Source organism: Maniola hyperantus, chromosome 6, assembly GCF_902806685.2.
Source record: "Maniola hyperantus chromosome 6, iAphHyp1.2, whole genome shotgun sequence".
NCBI lineage: Eukaryota > Metazoa > Arthropoda > Insecta > Lepidoptera > Nymphalidae > Maniola > Maniola hyperantus.
Window position 1 is genome coordinate 7,058,899 of NC_048541.1, and position 9,057 is coordinate 7,067,955.

Below are 9,057 nucleotides of genomic sequence, written 5' to 3' on the forward strand. Positions count from 1 at the left end.
AAGGACGCGAGACGACTTGTTGAAAGAATTGGAAGATATGTGTGAAGAGATAAATATAAAAGAGCTCGTTATAATTAAAAATGAAGATAACTTGAAAATGATTAAAACAATGTTAAAGATGATAAAAGTAAAAATAAAGAAAATCTTAGGTTTTGTGTAATAAATAATGTGGAGAGAATAAGTGATAATGATAAAAAGAAACTTATATTAAATGATTTCCATTTGTTACCTACAAGTGGACATGCAGGAGTAAGGAGAACACTTAACAATATTAAAAAGTATTATTATTGGCCAGGGATGGAAACAGATGTCATCGAGTTTATTAAAAAGTGTATTAAGTGTCAAAAGTGTAAGCATCATAGATATATTCGAGAACCTCTAACTGTAACTACGACAGCATCTTCAGCTTTAGATAAAGTATTTTTAGATATTGTTGGTCCTATAGATAAAGATGATTTTGGATATAAATATATACTAACAATTCAATGCGAATTAACAAAATATTTAGAAGCATACCCATTAGTTACAAAATCAGCTGAAGAGGTTGCTAAAATTTTTGTGGAAAAATTTATTTTATCTTACGGCGTTCCAAGGATTATTGGCACGGATAGAGGATCTGAATTTATTAGTTCTATAATGAAAGAAACTTGTACAATTTTAGGTATAGAAAAAATGTTATCGACTGCTTATCATCATGAATCTATTGGTGCGTTAGAGAATACACATAAAGGGTTAGGTAATTTTCTTAGAATACAAACTAACGGTTTTCCAAATTCATGGAGTTCTTGGATTCCCTTTTGGAAATTTTCGTACAACACAACAGTTCATAGTGAAACTAAATATACTCCTTATGAATTAGTATTTGGCCATGCATGTGTATTGCCTAACAATCTGACATCAAAAGTTGAACCTTTATATAACTTTGAAAATTATCCTCTTGAACTAAAATATAGATTACAAAAAGCTCAAAGTGATGCGAGAAATAATTTAATTAAAAGCAAGGAAGCAAGAAAATTTAAATATGATATAAAAATAAATCCAATCCATTACGAAAAGGATGATTTGGTTTTGGTTAAGCAAGAGAATACTAAAAAGCTAGAAAATTTATATAAAGGTCCATACCCAGTGGTAGAAGATGTATCTCCAAATGTTAAAATAATTATAGATAATAAAATTAGATTAGTGCATAAGAATAGAACTATTCCTTTTTATGATTAAGTTCTTTATGTGTAAGATTTCTTTATTTGTTTTTTTTCTTTCAAAAAAAAAAAAAAAAAAACGGTAGAGGTGTAGTGTAGGCTTGGTGTGTCTCCAACCGTAAGCCCGGTGTAACACCAGCTTGCGCCAAAACTGCTAACGTTGCACGTTACATTGTATTAATGCATTCTCGATTATTACACGCTTTACGCTCAACATGATCAGACGTTTTATTTCTATCATCATCACCAACACCAATCACCACAGTAGCACTCTTCTTGACTGCCTCGTTGGTCTAGTGGCTAGCATGTTCGACTGCAGGTGACGAGGTGGGTTTAATTCCCGGGTCGGGCCAATAAATAGTCAGCCATTGGGTTTTTCTATTAAGAAATTCACAGTAGGTACTAGACCGGAGTTAGGAAATTGGCGGTGTTTCACGCCCGTACCTCGGAGAGCACATAAAGCCATCGGTCCTGTGCCTGGTCTCTCTCCGGTCGTGTCGGATTTCCATCCCATCGAGCTATGCGAGTGAGGAAACAGAGAGTGCACCTGTGTTTGTGCACACACTTGTGCACTATAGTAATCTCCCGGGCAGTTGGCTAATCTCTATGGAGATTGGCCGCCACGTGGCTGTTGGTTGAGGGACATTAATACCTATATAGCATAGTCCTATATTACCTATTGTGGTGAGATTCACTTGTTTGTAAGATGCCCATTCACTCTTGATTGGCTGGGTTGAACAATAATTGTTAAACAGTCAAATAACGAACCTTTATTTACCAACTTTACTAGTATCTATTCGAATAACTTAAACCCACGATGTCGACCGTGCTTCGAACATTTTACGCGCTAGTATCTAATACTATGGTAATTCTCTACTTTATGAAAATTATACATGGGAGGGGTTGGGAACCTGAGATTATTCCCAACTTCGAGATGATATCTAAAAATATGTAAAGTACACAACATAGTATTTAAGTATATTACAGAACCTATTACGGAGAGTTGTAGCCATCTTGGTTTCTAATAGTTGCAATACAAATCTTATGCTTGCCATTACGAGTACGTAGTATCTGCTTCAAATTAACATGCTTTTGTACCAGCCTCTAGACTTTTGTCGAAACATACCTACTGTTCACATGTGTGCTCTAAGCTGCTCTTTCGAGGCTCCGAAGTCCTTGTCCATAAGGGGTTAATTCACTGCGAATTATGAACGCACGTTGGCGAGGTAAGTATTGAGTGACAAAGTCAATGTTACGGGTTTTGAGGTACCTATTTCTGGACGCCTTCGGCCTGTTGGTCTGGGGACATCGGTCAGCTTTTGGTGTTTCACACCATTGTAATTTGGGCATATTCCAGGATACAGTAAATTAAATACGGAGCGACTTTTAAACACGTCCTGTTTATTCCATTTTCAAACAGAGAGATAATTGACAGATTAAATTACAATAATATGGTATAGAGAATATAATTATAGATATGCAAATTAGATATAATTTTGCTAGGAACAAAGTTTAGCAATATAAAATACTAAACAGTCAATACATCGCTTCCAAAAGTATCGTGCGAATTTTAAATACGCGCGTAAATCGCGTGTAATACGCCAGACGTTCGACTCGCGCGTACAACGCGTCGCCTGCGCGAGTCGTGAATGATACTAAAGACTCCTAAGTTGCGTCTAGTTTACACGCGAACAGTCAGTCTACACTACGCAAGTTTTGTTTGTTCTTTGTCCCGTTCGTGTTTGCTTCGCCAAGCATAGAAGCAACTTTAAGTACATATCTATTTTTATTATTCAAACATCTACGTACTGTCGACAAAAGGTCGTGATTATTTATTCAAGCGACATAAATTCACTCACAACGTCAAGATGATACATACTAGTCGTCCCATGTCAAGATTAAAGGACAGGTGCAATATTACCAACATTTTTGCGATATTGCCCAATTTTTCGCTTTTGTATACGCGAATGAAACTGACAAATGAGATAGATCACATGACAGCACTAACAAGCTGTGAGATATACCACCGAAGAGCGGTTACGCAATCATCCGATTCGGGTCCGTGAAAATACGGATGTGAAAAACTCGGGCCGAACTCGGATATTGCCAACGCACTAATCCTATTTCTGATCCAAATCCAAGCTATTCAGTGGAATTCTTTGTCATACGTCCGATTTGGATCCGAGGCACATCCGAGGCATTTTCACGGATGACGGAGAGAACTCGGATGACGGAAGACGGGTGTAGTGCGTAAGCTACCATACAAATACTTCTATGACTACTTCGGAACGTTTCACGGATTCGGATCGGACGCAGTGGGTAATCGCCCTTATACCACGATATTTATTATGTACATCACAGATTTTTAACACCTGACAGTATAAGGGTAGAAGCGCGCAACTTTTGCCACTTAATCACGGTTTTCGTTTGGAATACCGCAAAAAATATTTTTAGTTTTTTGAATTTATGTCAGTCTTGGTTAAAGCGGTGATAGCCTAGTAGTCAAGACGTTGGCATTCTATTTGGGAGGTCCGGGATTCGATCCTGGGCCTCTAACTTTTAAGAAATTAAGTATTACTTGCTTTAACGGTGAAGGAAAACATCGTGACAAAACCTGCACCACTGAGAGTTCTCCATATTGTTCTCAAAGGTATGTAAAGTCTGCCAATCTACACTGGGCCAGCGTGGCAGAGTAAGGAATAAGCTCTTCTCATTCTGAGAGGAGACCCATGCTCAGTAGTGGGCCGCAGAATAAGCCTAAGCTCTTCTCATTCTGAGAGCAGACCCGTGCTCAATAGTGGGCTGGCGAGAGGATGATCATGGTTATGATGATATCTTGGTAAATTAATTATTATGAAAAAAAATTAAAAATCCGCATTAATATTGAAGTAGGTATTTTAAAAAAATGTAAAAAAATTGGTAGGTAGACTTGCATAATATTGGGGCCGATTTTTTTGTGAACAATTTCTAAACTAAACTAAATTAACAGGTCTAAATCTAGTGCTATCCTTTTCCGCAAGCAACATTATGAAACGGATAGTAATATATTTAGAGGTGTCATTTTAGTTTAGTTTAGGATATTGTGTACAACGGAATTAGCCACAATGTACCTACTACTAAATATAGTAGGTAGAGAATAATAATAAATACTATGGATACGATTTATAAAATATAGGAAAAACTTGCACGTATCTTATTTTCCATTTGGAAATAACTGGTTAAAAAGTTAATTAAGCTGTAGACGGGTCAGTCCCGGGGTGGTTTAATTTATTGCTTCGTACAATTTTTCTCGCACTGTAACCGCTTCATAAATTATATAAATAAATTCTTATGATTTTGTCCGTTTTAGTAATTGTATGTAGTTTTGGTGTATACTTACTTGTTTATAATATTATATGAGAAAATGTGTTTGTCGGGCTTTTCGCGGCCCATCCGTTTAACCAATTTTGACGAAAGGTACAGATATATAGCTTGCATCCCGGGGAAGGTCATAGGCTACTTTTGATCCCGGAAAAACAAAGTTAGATTACTATAGTGAGACTAATATATAAAATATTAGTACGTAGTCATAATACTTTGCAACTTGCTAAGAACTTATTTAAACTCGTTACCTAATTATGGTAGTTCGTATTAATAACTACTTAATTTAAGTATATTTTCAGCTCGGTCGGACCTTAAATCAAACCCGATACCTGGCCTACCATTATCACGGTTTAAATTTATGTGTTAGTTATCGTTAGTGAAAACCTTTGGAAATTATATTAAAAGCTGCGCAGTGGGTAGTCCGGTTAAAGGAAATAGCATCATTAGCTTTCCTCGTATTTCTCCCGGCAGACATTTCATGCTTACCTTGAAAGTGTTGTTCGATGTATTATTTTTGATGACTCTTGTTATCCGGACCTGACACAAGAACTTTTAAACAAGCTGGAGAGACTACAAAACATGTGTATTCGCTTCATCTTCGGCCTACGAAAATATGATCATGTATCAGAGTTCCGTGCTAAACTAAAGTGGCTGCCAGTATCTCGGCGGAGGGAGATGCACGATTTGTCGCTCCTATATCGTATTCTGTACTACCCTCAAACACCATCATACTTAAAAGAACGGTTTTCCTATCTTGGTGAGAACAATCAGTTCTCCCTCCGCTCCAGCACCGACAATAAGCTTATGACTCCACACAGCTGCACGGTATACTATGGTAACTCTTTCACCACTAACAGTGTCAAGCTCTGGAATTCTCTCCCAGCTGAAATACGTCAGGCGAAATCCTTAAACACCTTCAAAAATCGTTTGAAGATCTATTATTTATCTATGTAAACAGAATTATGTAGTATATTATAGAGATATGTATATAGGTATATATATTTATATATATTTGTGTATTATTAGAATGTACTGTGTATGTAGTCTAATTTATAATAATACCTAGGGCCATTTTCGGCTGCCGCACCAACCCGTGCTTTCGTGATTCCTTTCGTCAAAGGTTGCCTGGAAGAGATCGCTTTAGCGATAAGGCCGCCTTTGCATGCTACATCTATTAGATTAAGATCCTGTATTGTGTTTTTTCAATGTTTACTTTGTGTTGTGCGCAATAAAGTGTCAATAAAAAAAAATAAAAAAAAAAATTTTTCCTTCTTTAAAATAATTCGAGTTTGACTCAAGCGATAGTATACTATACTACAGTCTATATTTCAGTAAATAATAGATGAGTAAAAGGATTTACTGCTCATTTTAACAAGATCATTTTATAATTAATTAAATTAAAATAAAATCGTTCGCAATAGCAGCCTTATCTCTGTAAGTGATCTCTTACTTGTCTAATCCTATCTTGTAGACAGTACAGATTATTTTTATAGATTTACGTTTCATAAATTATAATTAGGTTTAAGTCAATGATATTTGCCTATAATACTGTACCTTGACTCGGTCCGCTATCACTCAGGTGCAGGAATTTCTACAAAATCATTCGGGTTCTAGGTTAAAATAAAGAAACCTACATGCAAAAACTCAAGAGTGCATTGAGCTGAACATTGATGATTAGGTACGTCAACCACACACAAATATGTCCATTATACAGATTATTACTGATTATTAAAACAAAAACAGAGCTGGTAAAAACGGATGGCTGTTTCAATTCTAACTATAAAATGTAGATATGATACAAGAATTCCCTCATACGAAAGTTCGGATAAAAGATTCTTTTTTGAACCGAAAAACGAATGGATTAGAATACGAAAGTTATCTAGCGAACCGTGCGAATGGAGCAGGTGTGGGCCCACACTTTTTATTTTGCCTGCGGGCTATACTTGTATTGCAAGCGAGCACAATTGTAGATCAAGCTTTGAAAACCTATACTACTCGTATGTAGAATGTTTTATGTTCAGTTTTTCATCGGTGACAGGTTTCCGCTCACCTAAGTAATGATACATGGAAGCTCGCTAACCAGGTTATATTTAGTTTCTTTTTTGAGTCATACTCTATTCTATCGGCATCGTGCTGGAAAGCTAAATCGATTAGTCGATTACAACCGTGCTAAATTTTTTTTAACGTTTAATTAAAGTATACCCTTATATTTTATGAAGTAAGTATTAATATATTCAATTTAATTTTAGTTATAGGTAGGTAAAGATAAAACCAAAAATTATTGATTCATATTAATGTAAAATCTATCTGTTTGTCTATCTATCCGCTAGCTTTTCACGGCCCAATTTTATGGAACTTTTAACAGATTTTGACGAAATTTGGTACAGAGATAGCTTGCATCTCGAGGAAAGACAGAGGCTACTTTTAGCTCTGGAAAATCAAAGCAAAGAGTTCCCACGGGATTTTTATAAAAATTCAATCCAAATGGATGAAGTTACGAGCATCATCTAGGTACTTAGTACAGAGATGGCTTGCATCCTGGATACCGAGATAGACTAGGTATTTTATCCCGTTCCCACTGAATTAATTTTTTTTAATAGGTACACGCAGAGGAGGTCGCTACGAAACCAAAACAGATATAAACTTTTCAACTAAATACATATTCTAAAACACTGACATCAACTCTAAAACATTTGCATGTCGCATACAGAAATACATTTGTGTAAACAAACGTAGTGCCCAGGTCGGTATATGATCGAACGAACCACAAAATTCAATTACGTGGCAGACAAAATAAAAACGGTTCAGTCAGACTCTACCGTATCGTTGATTTGTTTCACTTTGTTGTGTATTCGGGTGCGGTTTCAATCCATTTTTCAAATGGAATGACGTTAGTTGTTTATGATTACTATGTAATTAATCATAATATCATTGAGTTAGTATACGATATCATTGGTTAAGCATTAATAACGTTTGAAAAGAGTTAACTCGAATAGACTTGACCTTATTAGAGGTAATATAAATCATTTTTACGTGTCTTTTAGTGTATTAAACCCTATTTTGTAGAGAATATACCTAGTAGTAAGTACTTGGCAGGAAATATTGCACATAGAACTGAAGAAAGAGATAATGGTTTCGTAGAGCGTTGTCTCTGATGATGAGACCGACAAAACGTCACGTAGTATAAGTGACAGAAACGATGCTCTACCCGAAATCTCTTTCTAAATTTCAAGGTGCAATTTTTCCTACTGGGTACTGTACCTACCTACTTACTTAGTTTGACAAATACCACAAAAGAACGACAATATTATATTATTACAACAGTGACATGAAATCAAATTTTAACTAAAAAGTTGTTTAATTACTAAAGTAAGGTGAACAACGTCGTTTCAATTTTGGTTTCTCTCGTTTCTCTAATATTTGATTGACTGGAGGAAATTAAAAATTTCATAATTTCATTTGCGTGAGAGGTACTTTTTCAGTTGTTACACCACGAACCCATGTTTGACCCAGGCTCTCTTCATGTCCCATGGGGGACATGAAGAGAGCCTCCCCGCGTGGTGCTTAGTTTAATACCAATTACAAGCACCCGGCGTCCCCGGAAGCAGCACTACATAAACCAAACCAGTAGGCTGACCAATCTCTTCACCACGATGGCCACCTGTAAGAACCAAGCTCGCTGTAAACGGCCCTTATTAGGGCCAGCCTTGACAGTGCTCTCTATTAACATCGAGGGCTTCTCCTCAGACAAAGCAACTTTACTTGCTGAGCTGTGCCATGTAAATAAATATGACGTAGTATGCGTACAAGAGACGCATCGAGGCCCAGATAATCCGCGGCCAGAAATACCCAACATGACGCGCATCATCGAGCGACCACACCACAAGTACGGCAGCGCAATTTATACCCGACCCGGTGCGCACGTAAAGTCTGCCTATATGACGGATGTAAATAATGTGGAGATCCTGACCGTAGAGCTGTCCGACACTACGGTGACGTCCGTCTACAAACCGCCCAGCCACCCCTTCCTTTTCACCGCCCCAATCAACTTTGGCAACACGAATACCAGCATAATTATTGGAGACTTTAACAGCCATAGTGTCTCATGGGGCTACAGCGCAACAGATAGTAATGGAGAGGCCGTTGAAGAATGGAGCGAGGCCAACAATCTTGCACTGGTGCACGATTCAAAATTGCCCACGTCTTTCAATAGTGGAAGATGGAAAAGGGGATACAACCCAGACTTAATCTTTGTTAGTGCAAACATTAGTTCTCAGTGCCGAAAACGAGTCGCAAAACCGATTCCTCGCACCCAGCATAGACCTATCTCCTGTGAGGTAAGTGCTGTGGTCCAACCTATTACAGTTCCTTTCCGGAGGCGCTTCAACTTTAAAAAGGCGCATTGGGAGGAGTTCTCAACCACAATAGACAACCGTATACGCACAATGGAAGCCACCCCACAGAATTATAACATATTCATAGATATGGTAAAAGA